Source organism: Pleurodeles waltl, chromosome 3_1 (genome assembly GCF_031143425.1).
Source record: "Pleurodeles waltl isolate 20211129_DDA chromosome 3_1, aPleWal1.hap1.20221129, whole genome shotgun sequence".
Taxonomy (NCBI): domain Eukaryota; kingdom Metazoa; phylum Chordata; class Amphibia; order Caudata; family Salamandridae; genus Pleurodeles; species Pleurodeles waltl.
In genome coordinates, this window is record NC_090440.1 from 1676651064 (window position 1) to 1676670312 (window position 19249).

Genomic DNA, 19249 nt, shown 5'->3' on the forward strand with positions numbered 1-19249 from the left:
CATATAATACATTCACTGCGGCAGTTAATACATGCTCATTGACCTGTGCACTTGCTGAATGCACAGTGGCTACTGCCCTTCAACTGTGCGTCTGCTAACACACAGACGACATATGCACAAGCAAGGAGTACGCACTGATTTACACGGAGGCACCCCGCCATACAAATCAGGGAATGTCCTATTGTCTGTGCGCTCTCGCCCCTGAAGTGGAAATGCATTCTTTTTTTGCAGAGGGGCCACGGGGTGCTTCAGTGCTAGCAAAGGGCACATGTAGCACTGGAAAGGCCTATGGAGCTCTCCCCACTGGCACATGTTTAATGATATGGGCACTGAAGTGGTTGATTACTTCGTGTCAATTACATTCTCAGGCATAGTGAGTAAGATGCCAATTGTGCAAATGCAAAAACACAAACAATCAGACACACAAATCAACAGAACACATGTAACTAACAAACACTCCTTTTAAACAAGTATCTTTCACATGTATTTGTTTGGCACACATAAAATACTACTGATTGGTACACTGACAAACATCATAAACAAGTACTGATGTACATCATCATTCATGCGTCACAAGAATGAATATGCACAAATGAGGGAGACACTGTGGGGGATACACATCACCACAGCCAACACAGTCTAAAAGAGCACAGGCCACTTGTGCAGACCCCATGGCTTCTATGTCAAGAAGCTCTGCAGCTGCCGTCAACATGGCACATGTTTAGCTCAAATGTACCTGAGCAAATCAGGCTGTGTATTATTAGGGAAAGTGTAAGGAGTCCCAAGCAGTGTGGCTTTGCAACTCTAATGTGCACCGGACATTGCATGTCCTCCATATGTGGCATCACGCCAACTCTCAAAGACGCACACTCCACCACCTGAAGTGTAGAACGCAAGGGGCCAATTCACTAAACCATTTATGAGTATGGGAAGTAGTACTATAACAGTAATGTTAAGGGTACTCCTACCTGCTTTGTGAATCAGTCCAAGAAACCTCCATCTTCCTCTTAGTAAAAGTGCAAAGAGAGCTCAGTTCTCTTATCGTAAACTTGCATATCACTATTCCCTTAATATTCCCATTTTAAATGTTTACTAACCAATTCATATAGGCATGCAAGAGTGCAAGGAATAATGCTACAGGAGAACTCCTTTAAATACTTCAAAATACCTTTGTAAATAGGCTCCTGGACATGTATATTTGACATTATTATGATTAATTAGATATAATACGATCCTTTGGCCAGCTACCAAAAAACATCCCAATTAATTTCACTGAACAGAGGTTGTCCTATATCCTGATTCACCGTTAAGAGCTCTGCAAAGACACCTGGAAAGTATGCCTCATTCCAAATAAGGACGGTAACTTTGTCGCCATGTTGATCTACAAATAAGACTGTACATTCTCTGAACAATTTTGATGCTGAGAAAATCCTCTATGCCATTTGTAAGACATCACATGTTTCCTGAAGGGACAGTATCCAGTTCTTATTATCAGTATTTGGTTAGACATTCCATTGGATGTCAGCTTCAACCAATCAAACTGCTCCATCTTTAGAAACAGATTCATAGTCGCCCACCACAAGCAAGTTTTCTAAAGTAGTTTAGCTAGTGCACAGCACCACAGTAGGTGTCCGCAGACGGTGGCACCTATGCTAAACGGACTGAGGACTGTAAAAACCTGGATAAAAGGTGCTTGAATGTTAGAGTTATGTAATAGCAATATTATATATTCGATATACATCCTCCACTCTTGTATACATTTCCTTACGGAGCTGAAACTGCACATGGATACATTTCCAATGCTGCCTCCTGTTCATGTTGCTATTAACAGGGTACTGCAGGTCATAGGCATCCTGAGGGTCCTACAATTGTGCTTTGACCTTACTGGCAGTAGGACATGTCACTTAATGGTCATATCCTGAAACATTCAGCAGATTAAGGTGAGCCTGTAAATCTTGTATTGCCCTTACCATACAATAAAGATCTCCCACTGATTTGTAAACATGCGGAGCTCTTTATGAGCCATTCCTATTTCTACGCATTCTGTGTTTATAGGTGCGTTTCACAGTATTTATGTTTAGCTGACATGACTGTTTGGTGCAGTGTCCTTAGCAGTGGTATCCAGATGCAGGGTAGGGTTTATAAACTTTTAATATGGGTAGGAGAACCCTACTGCTTACATTTAAAATTGAAACATGGATCATGTGGAAGTATCATTATCCTGGTGGTTAAAGATTACATTCTGTGCAACATGGATGAGTGAAATAGTAGCAAGGGTTCATTTGTTGAACTAAGGAATCTGACAGAACTCTTTGGATTAAGGTGTTGGAATTGCAGATTGCCCAGACTGGCTCTGGATCTGTACGGCGGTACCTCTGGAGATCCATGATTAGTACCCCTGCCTGTGGGTCTGTGGTGCTGATTCTGGTTATGTACATCCTAAGCCTTCTTCCTGCCCTGTTCATTCTACTATCAGTTATATAGAGGTTAGTAATGTATTGTTATATGCTGCTAAGATTGAGCTTTCTTCAATAGAATTTCTCTGCTGCATGGGATCTGTCATATTCTGTTTGTTTATCTTGCATTTTTGATTTCAAACATTAGACGTTTGTGGTGCTTGGACAAACTATTGAGTTGTAAATATCGGGAAAAAGAACTATTGGAAATACAATTTTGTAATTCAGAAATATCGTGATGCCAGAATATCATCAACAAGAACATCGTTTTGGGGTTTTTTTTTTACATAATGTCAATGTTTTTACTATTGTTTTCAGTAATATAGTGTTTCAAATATTGTTTTTGTAATTATTATGATGTGTTTTCGTTGATGTATGAACTAAATGTTTTACTATTATTTATATAAATGTTAATTCATTTTTTAAAGCATAGCTTGTAATTTTATGTGATTAAAATTTTTTTAATTAATTTTTAATAGTAATTTATAGTGTTGTGATGTGTTGCTGTGTTTGTAGGGGGTTAGGGTGGGAAGTTAATTAGGTAATAATTAATTATGAAATATTTAATACATTGTGTTTAATTACATGATTGAAATGTATTATGTATGTATTATGTGATACTGATTTATTTTGTTATATGTTATTTGTGGCCTCTTAGGTTTGTAGGGTATAAGGTGGGAAGTTAAATATTAATGAATTAACTATCAATTGTTATTTAATTATTTCACTGATATTTAATTATGTAATTTGTGGAATACTTATTTATTTTACTTATATTTTAGTTGAAGGCTGCGTGGCATATAGGGATTACGAATGGGAGGTTAATTAAGTAATACTTAATTAACAATTTATTATCAATTGTTAATTATTTAATAAAGTTTTAATCATGTTAGTATTTGTAAATTGTTGATTTAATATGTAAATTTTGGAATACTTATTTATTTTTATTGTACTTTATTGTACTTTAGTTGGGGGCTGCTGGGTTTGTAGAGGTATCGAGTGGGGAGTTAATTAATTAATAATTGCACAAAAATATTTATTAGTTGATAATTATTGACTAGTAACTATGTAAATTGATTCCTTGTTTTTGTTTTTTAATGCATATATATATATAGCAAGTTAGTTATTTTTTATAATGAGTCTGTTTCGTTTTCTACATTTATTGGGTGATTCATATATGTACTGTGTTTGAAGTGAAGTACTTCCCTTACTGTTGCTTAGATTGGAGTGGAAAAAGGTAAATTTAACCCCTTCAAAATCCAAAGTTTTACATACTGTTGCACATACTGGAGTTGGAAGAGTACATTTAACCCATCCGAAGTCAAACTCTATTCTGCCAAACCAAGTTATTTCAAGTTTCCCACATCTGTACAGTTATTTAAAGGGCATATAAAGGAGTTTAGGGGAAGTTGCAACTATATAGATCATTAGTGTTGCAGTGGCACTGCTTTGCTTTGGTAGGCTGAACCTAAAACATATTTATTTTTATTTTCTTCCTAGGCTGACAAGCTATTGTTAAACATGTGCTTTTTGCCACAACATGCGTGCACGGATAAGGAAACTAGATGCATTTCCATGTTCCAGAATGATATGTAGTTTCCAGGAAACTGACCGGCAGTTCACCTTAAGATAGTGTGGTCATGCAGGGATGATTACATTTATTTCGTTGTCTTTCTGTGTAATAACACATACGTTTAAAGATGCATCCCAGCCCATGACCACATGCTTGCAACACAATGTAGAGTTCTATATGAAGCAAGACTGATTGCTCCTTTCCTCCACCCTAAGAATACCAGAACTCTATAAAATTCTCTCCTGTGAATAAACATTGATGCTGTATGAAGTAGCAGCCTCCCAACAACCAGTCTTCACATACCAGAAAATGCAGTCAAGGAATGGAGAAACTATGCAAAAATGTACTTTACTATTCCACAGATTTTCAATTTTCGTAAAATCTTTTTTAGTTTAAAGAAAGTAGAGTTCAAGAGCGGCAATCGATTCAAAATGACTGGACACTCTTTAAATGAGCACTCATCTCCAATCTATCCATTCATGACTTATAGGCCTGCCACTCCTAGACTGAAATATCTAAGTGTGTGATCTCTGTACTTAGTACAAACACCCTCATAGCTCACTACTTGCCCACTATGCAACAACGTATACATCTTAGAATTAAAGCCCCCTCACCCAGAAATACAGAGGCAGGAAGTCACTTCATATTTAGAGCAATAAGAATTTGAGGACACTCCGCTGAGATGTAACCCTACTTCCTGACGAATTTGCAGGATTTATCTGGTCATGATGTGAAAGCTGGTCCAAATAAAAAACAGGAAAGCCTGCGTATTGTCAGGTGCTTCCCTGTTCAAGGGAAATTTAGCTGAGATTGCTTGAAGCTGTATTTCTAGAAATGGTACTTTACCCTTACCTACTAGTATCTAAATCCTTGGGTTCATAGGGTTTTAGTTGAACAATGTATAAGGCAGCATTAGCCCTAATAGGACCTCCTCATCCCAGTCCTTACAAAGAAGGTGGTCCCACCTTCTGACAGACCTCTAAAATACTAGTCCATTTTTTATTTTTTATCATACAAACCCCTCCCACTCTCTGCCATGCTGGTTTGTTTTACTGTCCGGCGGGTTCCTGGAACACAGTTTGTGATTTCTTTCTCATAAACATATTTGGTGTGTTGTTTTGACATGCTATGTTTCACTTTTGTTGATTTGTTTATGTTAAACACTGCTCACGCTGTCCTTACCGTGTGGTTGGTAGTTCGCACTTTCTGCTCTGTTCCTGACCGCGCTCCTCAGGATGGGCTGTGGCAGGGGCTGGGGTGGGGAGCGTTCTGTGCAATCGCGGGTGGGCCGTTCGGGTGCTGGGAACATTCTGGCAGCAATTGGCCCCCATGGCTGTGTCTGTGGCTGCGGGGGAGGCGGCAGAGCTGTCTTTTGGCTTCCAAAGTTTTGTGAAAGGTGATGAGGATGAGGAGCTGGACAACTCCCCCAAGAGCAAATATGTCCACGGTAAACAGTTTTTGACATGTTGGCCCATATTCGGGATGTGTTTGGGTTTGAGCCTAAGCCTCTGTTCAGTGATAGCTTATATCCCCAGTATAGTGCTTGGCGTGGATGATTTGCCTTTGCATGGTATCATTAAGGAGATGTTGAGGAAAGAATGGAAAGATATCGATAAGCAGGGGATTTTGTGCTTTCTTCACAAGAGGTATCACCTGGTGGAGTTTGATGACTAATTTCTGCAGGTCTCTAAGGTCAATTCCGTTTTGCCCTCTATGGCTTCTTCATCTTCCTTTTGTTCGTTGGAGGTTTTATTTTCAGATCCTGTTGAGAAGAAGGTGGAAGATGCATTGAAGCAGGCACATTCATCTTCTAATTTTGGGATCAAGGCAAGCACTTATTTTGCATATGCTTCAAGGTTCTTATTAAGGATTTGGAGAAATTGTTTGACTGTCTTCAGGATCAGGGGGATCCCGCTCCTATCTTGGCTGAGGTGGAGGTGTTGGCCCAATTTCTGTCACCTTTGATATGCTGTAGGCTTTCCCCTTCTAGGCAGGGGCTACGGTGGCTGGTTGAAGGTCCCTGTAGACTAAACCTTGGCACCTGGAAGCGGCACAGAAGGCCTTAATTCATAAACTGCCCTTTGACGGTCCTAAGCTGTTTGGGTGCAGCGTTCTGCAGAGTAGAAGAAATTGCTGAAGCCTTTTCAATCTGTGAAAAGAAGAAGTCTTTTTCCCATAAGCAGAATTTTCAGGGTGTGCTCTCATCTTTTCAGCCATTTCGTGGACGGACCCGTGGTCGGGGGTTGCTTTCTCCAGTAAGTCCCGACCTAGCAGCCCCAGGGTGGGAGCCTGGCTTTGGTTGTTCCAGGATCATTGGTCCAGCTTCATTTCTGACCAGTGGGCTCTGTCTGTTATCAGTAAGGGTTATTGGATCCATTCCTGGGCCCTCCTCCCCAGATTTCATTTTGGGTTACCCAGTTGTCAGGAGATGCCATAAAGAAGGCTGCTATGTTGTTAGAGATGAAGACATTGATCGTAAAGGGCCCTATTGTCAAGGTGCCAGAGGCAGAGTGGGTCCTGGGTTTCTACTCGACTCTTTTCTTTGTCCCAAAACCAGATGGTTCTTTCTGCCCCATTCTGAATGTGAAGACTTTGACCAAGGAGGTAAAGCTGGATCCTTTTCCCATGACCATCTTTCAGGCCATCATTCCACTCATTCAACCAGGCAATTTTTTGGCAACCCTGGATTTGAAATATATTAACATGCCTATTCATCACAACAGCCAGCAGTTTCTGAGGTTTGCTGTGAATGGGGTTCATTGCCAATTTCAGGTGTTGCCTTTTGGTCTCTCCACCACCCCCTGGACTTTCACCAAAGTGCAGGCTCTGGCTGTAAGTGTTTTACAGCTTCAGGGTTTTTCTGTCTTCCCCTCTATTGATGATTGTTTAATTTCTGCTTCCTCTCTTCCTAAGGCTCAGTTGGCTATGGAAGCAACTTGTTCCACCACTTGGGCTTCAGACTGAACCTGGCAGTCTCATCTGGACCCTTTCAGCAGCTGCAGTTTATTGGCAGTCTTTTCGACACTCAGGTAGGGGTGATATTCCTCCCTCCTGCCCGCATTGCTACACTACAGCACCTCCTGTTGTCTCTCTTTACTCAGCAGTCAGCCCGCTTGGAATTGGTTGAGTGTCCAGGGGTTGATGGCTGCTACCATGGCGGTGGGGCCCTGGGCTCCTCTGCACCTCAAGCCTCTGGTGACTCATCTGTTGTCCCACTGGGATCCTTCCCATGCAGATTACAATTCTCTGGTTCCTCCCTCTCCTGCTCTGGTCTGGGACCTGGGTTTTTGGCTCCACACCCCCAATCTGGAGAAGGGGATCAGCTTCCAGCACCTTCTTGTTCTGTTGCTCACAACCAATGTCAGCCTCTGGGGTTGGATGGCCACGTTGTGGTCTCTGGAGGCCAAGGGTCAGTGTTCTCAGGAGGACAGCACCTGCTGCTCTAATTGGCAGGAGTTGACAGGCATTTAGCAGACAATGTTCTTTCAGGTTCAGCTGCATGAGGAAGTCCTGTAGGTTTGCACTGACAACCAGGTGGCCAGCTGTGATTATAATCGCTAATGGGAGACACGGTGGCCTCTCTGAATCATCTGGCTTCCCTGAGTTGTTAATGGGCAGAGTCTCACCTCAGGGCTTTGCGGGCTGTTTAAATTCAGGGTCAATTGAATTTTCATGCGGACAACCTAAGCCGTAACCTGCCATCCTCAGTTTTGTACCATCTGTCAGTACTCCTGTTAGGGACATTTGTCTCCACTTCTAGGAGCGATGGTTCGACCTCTTTCCTTCCTCATCACAATGCCCTCTGTCTCCGGTTCTGCTCCGTCGTGATGTGTCCCCAGGTGTCGGCTATGGATGCCCTTTTGAGTCTTTGGCCCTTGGGGCTTCTGTATGTCTTCCCTCCTCTTCCCCTCCTCCTCAGGGAGCTGCTAAAGATTTAGGTGGAGACGGTGTCTCCTGATTGTCGCCTTTCCCCTGCTGCTGAAGTTCACTGGAGACAGGTTTGTCTGCCTTTCCGGTGATCCCATCTCCCCTTCAATTTCCCAACCTGTCCTTGCCCCATCTCTGTCAGCTGAAAGTCTTTGGCTTGTTCCTCCTTGGTGGCACTGGATAGTCAACATTCCTACAGGGCTTCCACCCTTAAATCTTATAATTAGAATTGGGTCTCCTTTGTCAGATGGTGTGCATCTCATGGGGTAGATCCTGTTGCTGGGGAGCCGACAAAGATTCTTGAGTTTCTCAGGGATAAGTTTTTGAAGGACCTTTACCTTCTGCTTTGGCTGCTCAATGGGCAGCTATCCGAGCCTAAAGGCGTCTGGGAGTAACACTGGAGGGTGTTGCTCCTTTGGTGGTTCGGCTGTTGTGGAGTTTTTGGCTTTTCCGTCCCGTCACTCCGGTGATTGTTCCCTATTGGGTTCTGCTGAATGTCCTCCAGGGTCTTCAATTGTCCCCTTTTGAGCCTTTGTTGGAGGCCAATTTGCCATGATTATCTGCTAAGTTGGCACTCATGTTGGCAATTACTTTGGCTTGCCAGTTGGGTGAATTGGGGGCCTTGCTTATCTCCTTTCCCTATTTACAGTTTCTGCCTGGCAAAGTGGTTTTGCAGCCTGATCTGGCCTTTCTTCCTAAGGTCTCCTCTAAATTCCATTTGCAGCAGGAGATTGTTTTTCCTGATTTCCCGCGGGCGGAGGATGCTCCGGTTACTTCTGTGTTGGATGTTCTAAGAGCCCCTCAGATTTACATGCAGCGGACCTAGGGATTTCATCTTTCCCCTGCTCTGTTTGTGTAATGTGGGAGTATGGCTAAGGGGAAGGAGGTTTCTACGTCCACCATCAGTAGCTGGGTGCAACTGGCGGTTTGTCAGTCTTACAAGTCTGTAGAGCCTGGCTGCTCTACCTCATATCCAGGTGCCCTCCACTCAGTCTGTGTCTGCCTCCCGGGCTGAGGCGGTGGGTGTGTCTATCCCGGAGATTTGTAGCGTGGCTACCTGGCAGTCACATCTGACTTTTATCAGGCCTTATTGTCTTGATGTGTTACATGCTTCTGTGGATAACTTGGCTGTTGGTGTTATGAAAGCAGCTGCCTCTTCATGTTTCTTTTTTGATTAAACATTGTGTCCAACATGTCTCTTTGGTGACATGCTTTCTCTTGGACTTTGACTTGTGAGATCCTCACTGTGTAAGGAAAGGGACGAGGAGCACCTTAATCGGGGAAATGAAGATTACCAGTAAGTAACAACACATTCACCTCTATAATATCTTACAAATCTGCTTTTTCCTTTCATAGATGTGCCCTGGTAGAGTTAATTTATGCACAAACTAGGCCCTTTAACAGTTATAGAAATGATTGTCAGTGTATTATGGCAACAAATAAAACTGCTTTTAAATCCACACTTCAGCCAGTGGATTTTTTTTTTATTTGAGCTGTACTTTTCACCAATCTCCCCCACCAACTCCCAAGTCAGTCCATCTGTTTACTTTTCCACCCCAACAGGGATAAGTCAGCCATACCTTTAGACACTCCTAGGAGTCTTCTCAATGAGTTGGATTGTCTTTTTCCACCCTTCACCCCCCAAAAATTAACGTACAGCAGTGGGCATTCCCCCTCCAACGCCTTTACCCAGAACCAGTTTTGAGAACCCAATGATTCTGTTCCATTAATTTCGGAGCATCATCCGCGACTTTGGGGTATTGGACTTCATTTCTCAGATTGGTCTCAACGCTTTCATCCATACAGTGCTGGCCAGTCAGTTGCCTCTAATAAAGGCCACTATTTCCTGTGCCAAATAGGCCTCATGCTATGACCGCCTCTTGGCATCTCTCAATGACAATCAGAAATGGGATGATAGTAACAAAGTCCCATCTCAGCAGGCTCCCCTCCATTTCTCCTCCCAATCAAGCCAGCTCAGAACCATAAACTTTAAAATATATACTTTTTCATCCACCACTCTGCTAAGCGCTGCGCCCATAACCACAACATGGAAACATATTTTACATAGGTTCGAAAGAAAATACAACACCCTTCCAACCACAGAAACTACACAACGCAGCATGCTGCCTATGTAAGAACGCGGTCCAGTGCTCAACATAGGGGCAGTAAGTGCTACGTAAACAAATGTTGCATTTCAATTAGGGTGACCAGATTGTGAGGAGCAAAAACCGGTACAGGTCAGACATAAAAGAAGGACTAACGACTTTACACTCACTTTTATATCTGGCCTGTCTCGTTTTTTTTGCGTAGCTTTGTGAATGTGTGCCTATACATGTGTGCGTTTATATATATATATATATATATACATATATATATATATATATTTACACGCACACATTTACAAGACTATACATAAAAAATTAGCTATGGCTTGACCTCCCACCCTGTAACCCCAACCCGCCCCCCACCCACCTCTCTCTGCCCCCTACTCTGTCTCTCCGCTGGGAGCAGACAGGGGACTGTGTTGCCTGACAGTAACAGATAAATTACTTAATTATTGCATACTTTATAGGCGTCTGTTAAAGGAGAGCATACCTTTAATTTATGCTTCCCTAGATAATCTGACCTTTGTCCCAAAAACCGGGACATTTATGTAATAATTTGACCTTTGTCCCAAAAACCGGGACATTAGTTTAAAATTAAGAGAAGCGTCGGGACACCTGGACAGTCCCCTAAAAACCGGGACTGTCCGGGGAAATCCGGGACGTCTGGTCACCCTCATTTCAATGCAAGAGTTATGTCTGAAGGCAAGATTTTCAGTTACGTTTTTTGATGCGATGCTGCGCTGTCCCTTTTAAGGTGGAGCAAGACTGACACCTGGTGGCCAATCATGAATAATGACAATGTTCTTCATTTAAGAACAATTTAAGCGTTGTCAGCCCTTCACACAGGAAATTACAATGACTGTGTTTCGTGTTTTATACATTTGTATGTATTCTCAGTGGTTAAAGAGCGCGAAAACGAACTGCGTGCATAACCAGGAATTTCTGTGATGGGATGTTATTGAGCTGAGAAAGGCATTGGTATTTGTGGCTTGTCAAAAATTAAAATAAACTTTTAAAAGAGTGCCCATCTAACTCTGTATGGCCGGCCACCTTTTCAGTCCTGGACTTGTTTGTTAGAAATCATGGTTAGCAGGTACTCACTTAAATTGGCTCAACTGAAGAAACCAATGACTACAATAGCCCAAGATTGGAAATGCGGTTCTCTTAATGAAGATGGAGGTAGGCGAACACCTGTCAATATATCTGATGCTTGTAACGACAGCGAACTTTTTAAAAAATGAGCTGTGGAATTTCATGGAGGAACAGGGTATTAGCCAGTACTAATACTATGCTAAAATATTTAGCAAATAATGTATTAGTATCTGATAGCCATATTAAAGGAAATACTTCATTTATTTTCTCATTTAGAACATAGCTGGACAGGATTCAGCAGGCTCCATATCCTCCTGCAACTATCATTAAGTATTAGATCAAATCCTGACAATTAAAAACACATACTTAAATTACACTGGAAGCTTCAACTGAATAGTTTGAGCTAAACATTTGCTGCTGACATCTGTTGTGACTTTCATATTATTAGCTCTAACTCAGCATTTTCTTCTTCCGAGGTCACTAAAATTGACTATAATTACAAGGGGTAATAGTATTACTTCATGTTTACAGTACTTAGAAAGGACAAACACGGGCACGATTGTATAACGTTCGACATAAAACACTTGTATTATTATTGTTAATAAAATGTTAGAACTAGTAGTAGCTTCAAACAGTCAATAGCTTCGCACATAATTCAAGGGAATTGCATACTGTGTCCATTACTTTTTTGTTTCATGGGCCCTATCAAACTGCCCTGATGAGGGTCACTTGTGGTAAAGTTACCAGATTATATATGGCTGGAACCCTTCTACGGCGCTGGCCTTTTTGTTTTTTTTAAATCACTGCAAACTAAGATTTGAAGTTTTGGTTTGTTTTAATTCAACTATCCAACTTAACGGTATCTTTAAAAAGGAAAACTCAGAAATGGAAAAGCGACCTCATGAGCTTTATTATCATCCAAAGGCACTACACGTGGGGATGTCATTGGACATGTTTTTTCCTGTGCGAGCGGAGCTCCCCTGCATTGCCGGGGGGGGGATATCAAACAATTACCCCAGATGTCCCTGTGCTTTCCCTTGCACACTTTAAATGAAAAGGCACTGCTAATGCAGCACACTAGTGGCTAGGCAGCTGTTCCTGTGCTGCCCAGCGTTGTCCTGGCCTGCCACCTTAAGTGACCACCAGATTAGCAAGGCACTCGGGTTTGCATTCAGTTACTTTTTAACATTGCTCTTTATTTCCATTTCCTCCAGTGACAAATCTGTGACACTTTTTTTGCCGTTGCTTGGTCACATGAGGCTCCAAATAGAATTTGTTAAGCAAGCATATTTTAGTATAATCACATTCTGTGTCATAAACAATATTATCATGTTGTGGAAACCAATAAACTCCAGGTCCATCTTCAACATTCTAAGTGCACTTGGTGATTCAGTAGAGGACCATTTCCATACCATTTTGTGTTACATGCACCTTGAATCTGGTATCTCCAAATGTCTCCTATATAATTGGCATGAGGTTCCTGTAATTTGCTGCCATATCTCATCTTAATCATATATACCTTTAGGGGGTTTGAGTGTGTCCCAGGCCTTGTGTTATATCTTCCCTAAGCTTTGCTCCAACAGTTTGTCCATTACTTTTAGAGGGTGTTTAGACAGAATATCGGAACCAGAAGTATTATAGGACAACAAATTGTGTCAAGAATATTGAGGAAAAAAATGTCATGAATGTAAGTATCTATAGGTAAGAAAAGCTTTATCATATATTACTTCACGTATATGTATCTTGACAAGATATATATCTTCAAGGTCCATGGATGTGGAATTAAGAATAGTAAACCTATACTTACATATTTGCACTTACTGTCTTGATATTTCAAAAGTTTTGAGACTATGTTCTATCCACACATTATTTTTGGTTGCGAAATTCTGCCAGTTATCCCTTTGGAGAGAACAGTTAGTATCTCCATCTAGAATTTTACTATATGTGTGCATCCCCTTAGGGAAATCTGCTTGCGGTTTATGACACCGGAGACACTGATCAGACGCCCCTCAGTATATCCTAGCTATTTTCGCTGCAGATAGTTATGGCTACTGCAGGTTCTAGAACTGCATGAATTAAAATTTTGGATTCTCTGTGAATTTCTTTATGTATTCCAGATTGTTCAACCATTCTCTTTCAGACAGTTCTTGTGGTGAATCCATTTTAGTTCTTACTGGGGCTCAGGAGTTTAGCTTAGCCTTTGGCTTCAGGCCTGTGCCCCTGTCACCTAGTGATTTTTAACCTACTTAGCTTGTTTTATTATTTCTTTTAAGATGGGTGCCTTTGTTCATAGTTATAAAGATGTTTTGATTTGCATTATCAGTGCCACTCTGTGAGGGCGTCATTATCGGCACCATGATCAGTGATGTAGGTAGGTATTATCATCATGTTCCTTTCTCACTTACGTGTGATAGTAACATGATGTACACTTGTTGGGGATTGTTTATATAATTGCTGCCACAAGTCTGCCTCCTTATCATTTGTTTGGGAGCATACCTGCGTCAGGGGTCCTGCATGATTTGTATGAATACATCTCACATGGACAAGGTCATTAGAGGGATTCCTTCCATATGCCATCTATGCTGCACGTCCCCTTGCTGCAGAACTCAGCCTTTGTCTCACCATGCAGTCTGACCTAAAGACCTTATTCCAAGGTAACGAGGGTTGGGGGGCGCTTCTCATGGACATGGTACTGGCAGATTAGGTTTATCATATCTAGCTCTCATTAGGTTAGAGATTAGGTTCTCTTTGATAGGAATTTTATATTTAATGTTTATTGTAAGATCGTGGGGTTTTTTATATTCACAATTCTCATCTTCACAATTATGCTTCTTTTTCTGTTTATTATCCTAATCATTGGAGCACATGTATTTTATTGACGATTGCAGTCTTTTCAATAAATATATTTAGAACTCTCCAGCATCTCCCTCATTGCCTGTGTGTGACTGAGACTTGTTGCTAACGAGAAAAAAGGGTAACCTCCGTTCCACCAAGACTTCCCTGAGATGCCTAAATTTAGAGTCTATGTGTAAGGCTGCCAGAAATCACCTTTTCTTTCTGAGTTTTGGTGAGGTATTGCTTGTGAACCAGGAGGATTGAGCTGACAGTTGTGACTTGCTGTAGGAATGGCTTAGTCGCATACAAACTAAAGTGCTGTCTCCCGTAAACCAGCAGTCTGGCCTAGAAGCGAGAGTCCATCTACAACATGGTGCCACCAACAATTGTGTTTTGGCACTAATTTATGGATATCCTGAGTATCTCTGTCTCACACACAGCAGGTACCCTAAGTACCATTATACAGAGATTTCTGTGGTCTTAGGGATAATCCTTCTAAGATGCATAGGGAGCATCAAAGTAGTCAACAGGTTGTTCAAGCTTGAACTCTTAAAATGACTTACTCCCTATTTGGTGTTCCATCTCTGCACACATTATTCAACATGGCTAATGCCATAGACATTTCAGAAAATGTCAGATATGCATTAAAACAACATTTCGAAGCCCATGGCTTAACAAATGAGGTTGAGGATGTAACATTTATAGTCAAAGCTCATGATTCTTATCAAACAGAAACAAAACTTTCCAGAGGAAGATGGCATAACACATAATTTCACACATATAAAATTGCAAACGTACCGCAGCAGTACTAAGCTTAGCAGTATCTAGAGATACCGCTTTCCTATCAAGAACATAAAAATTGGTTCAATGGTGCCCTACCACATGTAATACAACCCGTGAGAATAGGTCCTTTAAGTAATGACGGGCCGACATGGCCTATATTTGCCACACACACCACATCCTGCCATAAAGGCAATGCCAATAGCTGACATACGAACACTTTATAATGAGCTAGTACAACTTTATAGAATAATTCGTACAATTCACTAGGTGGACCTCGAATACCGCCCCAGCATGGGCTGCACCAGCTGGTCACAAATTACGTTACTGGGATTAACCTACAAACAATACATTCTATCATGGGCAAAGCGTTCACAGAAAGTGAGAACATTCCATTCTGGATAGCACAAAAAAACGAACTAGCTGGAAGCAGTATTTCCCACTACGGGACCCCAAGATAAACATAGAATTCTCAGAATGTGCTTGCCATTCCGAATGGTTCCTTCTGTGGACGTCTGCACCACATGGGGCACAGTCTTCGCTGCCATTTACACTACCAAGCATGGTACCCCGAGACCTGCCAATTACCAGGAGCGTTAAAACACATTCAAAATGAGCACGTAGCTGTTCCAGCCCTAGATTTGGGGATGAAACTGATGTGCAACTTTGACACCGTCTCCTCAATAATACTCAGTAACATTAAAGGGGAAGCAATAATGTTGGCTGTACGCCAGCGGCTCCGCGAAACTCCACAGTTGGAATAGGAGCATCAACTACCGAAAATTATTTCCAAAACCCATACTAGTATAGGACAGGATAGTTTGGGAGTCAAGCCGAAGAAGCCTGAAATCTAGAGTACTACCCTTGGGATAAACAAAACCAAAATAAAGACAGACGAAGTCAGAGAACAGATTTTCCACACCCGGAAAGCTCCTAAAGGAGATATAATCTCAGAAATAGAGAAATGTTAAAGTCTCCTAACAGACATACTGATTCATGTCCCTCTTGTTCCTTTCAGAACACACCGGATACACAGAGTGAGAGAGTGGCCCGGTCAGTGCAACGTACTGACCACGTGAAACAGAAGAAAGACTCACAGCGTTCTTCAGACAAGAAAAAAGTCAAATTCCCACAAAAAAGCCATCATTAAAAAAAAAAAAAGGTGGCAGCAATTTTAATAAAACATGACAGCAAACTTGAGAATATTGCTGAGGAACAAGACGTGAGGAGTGACCCTGCTGGACAGCGCGGAAGTCACAATATGTCGCCAGAGTCTGAACGATCATCTGGATGTGAAGGCAACTAATGACTTTCTTGCAGTCGAAACTGCGGGCAGGCGCATTCTCCCACTTGACAGGGTTTGTGATTTAAATATCAAAATTGAGGGAGACATAGAAGTGTAATATTTTGGGGAGAACTTAATTGTGATATCCTTTTGGCAGAAAGAGACTGACCACCTGAACATGTCCGTAAGCTCCCATATGGGGAAGATGTAAGTTTGCCTTCTTTCTCAGATCTTGATCTGTAAGCGGTAAAAGAAGCCTACACTGTTGACTGGGCTTTGGCGCAGGCACCCACGCTATACCACAACCACGTAGGGTGGGATAAGGATACCCCCTAGCATGTAATACCTACCAGGTCCATACCCCAGCCTCTGCTCCAATATCCTGTTAAACATGAGGCTAAAACTCCAGTGAAACAGATTCTCACTCAACCCGAGTACCAGGGAGTAATGGAGCCCTGTGTCTTTGCAATGAATAACACGTTTTTCCTTGTTTCAAAACCAGACCATTCATATAGAATAGTCCTAGATTACAGACACTTAAACAATTACAGAAGCACATATGCAATACAAAATGCATACCGCACTGCACTAATTAACAATACAGTGCGTTAAAAATACAAAACAACCTTGGATATTTCAAATGTTTTTTTATCCCATACCTTAGCACATGAAAGTTGGGACCTGATTGCATTCTCATTTGGTTCACAAAAAAGTTTCTACCATTTGCCCCAGGGCTGTTCTCAGCTCGTGTAACATCAATATTGTATGTTATTGATCCAGAGGCATTGTCCTATGTGGATGACATCTAGCTCCCAGATGACAACCTCAACATTAATTTTGCCAGGGTCGATAGGATTGTTTTAGGGTTTGCAGCCTTCAAATTCAGTTTGCAGAAAACTAAAACAGTCTTTCTCAGTGTATTGTTCCTGGGATACGAGGGCAAGAGTCTGACCCCGCACTTTTTAGAAAAATGTGTTCAACTCCAACCACCAAACATGATCAAGAAATTGCAGTCATTACTTGGTTTCTTTAACTTTGACAGAACCCCCACTCCAGAATATGCACAACTCATCAAACCACTTTATGATTTATCTTGCTTAGATTTCTGAAGCAGACAGTGGAACGCACGCACATCCTTAGAGGATTGCAGCAAGACATGATAGAAGCAAAACAATTACACATATGTGACAACATAACAAACTTGGTCATCAGAATAATTGCTGGTGCCATCAGGTTCACATATATCACCTTTAATGAGGGCAACACAGTGCCCATAGCATATAAATCACATTTGTACTCCAAAGCAGAACAACACTTTGCACCCACACAAAAGATTCTGACTGCTGTACTGATGGCTGTCCTTAAGATGAGGCCATTTGCCCAAGGGATATACATTATTGTCTTACCCCGGTACTTGACTTAGAGGTAGTCAGAAAAGTAAGTGTTCCGAATGATACAGCATTACATCCATGTTGGTTTTCATGGGGAACCTCCCTGACTGCCACTGATGTTGACTACATCTTTGACCCAAAACTTAAAACACAAGAATTTCTCCAATACGAACAGGAGTACCCCGCACCTACTAACATCTTACCTCTTGACAGATACCAAACTGTCATCTACGCTGATTGTTCAGCACAACCAGCTGTAGGTAGAAAACATCAGTATTCAGCGGCTTGTGCAGCTGTGAGCAGAGTGATGAAGGATGGAGTATTCCACCCTCAACCTACCTGCATGCAGACCCTGGGGAACTGCACCGCTCAGTTGGCTGAGCTGAAAGCTCTTATTTTCCCACTGAAACATACGGATCCAGAACTGTTCACATTGACTGTGTGTGATTCGTACTACTGTGTTCAGTCCTACAGTGATTTTCTCAATCATTGGCAGTTGGACGGGTTCAAAGACTCAAAGGGGAACACTATAAAACATAGAACTCTGTGTGGGAGGGTGGCTGATCTTAAGGATAAGCTACCAGATGCTCAAATAGTATATACACTGGGCAATCAATGTATAAGAGTACAAGTTATAGGAAACACTTTGGCTGATGAAGCGGCCAAATCCGCAATAGCTACAGTTTCTGTTGTTGCAGTGACTCGTTCTCACATGAGATTGGATAATGAAATTCAGCCTGCAGTGAATGCTTCGGCTGACGGCAAGCCTCTTCCAAAAGCATATAGTACAAAATATTCCTACCATATCAGTGCACAGAATGTTGCCTTTTGCGAAAATCCCTCGGATGGGAAATTGAGTGATCCCCAACCAAGTCAAGAGATTAGATCACATCAAAGCAGTGCACGAGGGTGTTGCATCTGCTCATGCTGGTGTCACGGCCACAATCTCACTCTTACAGAAAGGCTTCTGGTGGCCGGGTATATACAAACAGACCAAGCAATATGTCCTTTGCTGTGACAGTTGCCAACAAATAAAGGGATCCAACATCAAACGCCCACTGCAGACATCCCTATTGCAATAGGCCACTACAATGTGTGTACCTGGACCTCTGTGGCCCCTTTCAACCTGATGGTGCATACAAATACATCTTAGTCGCTGTTGATTCTTGTTCTAGATTCCTAAAGGTATGGCCACAGTGGTTGGCTGATGCTCGAACTGTTATAAAAGACTTGCTGGTCTTTATCGGTAGCATTCCACTAGGACCAGGGCTCTGCTTTTGCCTCTGGGGCATTCAGGGACACAATGAGGGCACTGCGTGTTGAACTCCATTAATCTTCCTCATATCATCCTGAGGGAAATCCTGTTGTGGAGAGAAGGAATCGTTTTCTAAAGCAGTCCTTATCAGGTAGAGTATTAGGTTCAGGCCGCAGCTGGCTTCGTCACCTACATGGAGTCCAAAGAGCATTGAATAATCTGCCAAGATGGTCCCTGGAGAGACTCACTCCTTACGAGGTCCTCTTTGAGATACCTATGTATGTCCCAGATCTAGATGGCCCTGGTATGGTGGAAGCAGAAACAGCTTTTGACATAAATGAATGTCTTACTGTCTTACAGGTGCTTCAACCATTTTGTGATGGAAATTCATCGGCCAGTGCTGCCACTTTAGGAATAAGGAATTTGCCAACAACTTCTACAGGCTGGTTTCCTAAAGTTGGGGATCTGGTTCGTGAGAAGATTGCTGTGAAGAAGGAATTCAGCCCATCTTACAAAGCACTGGTTCCGGTCCTGGGAATCCAAGGCACCA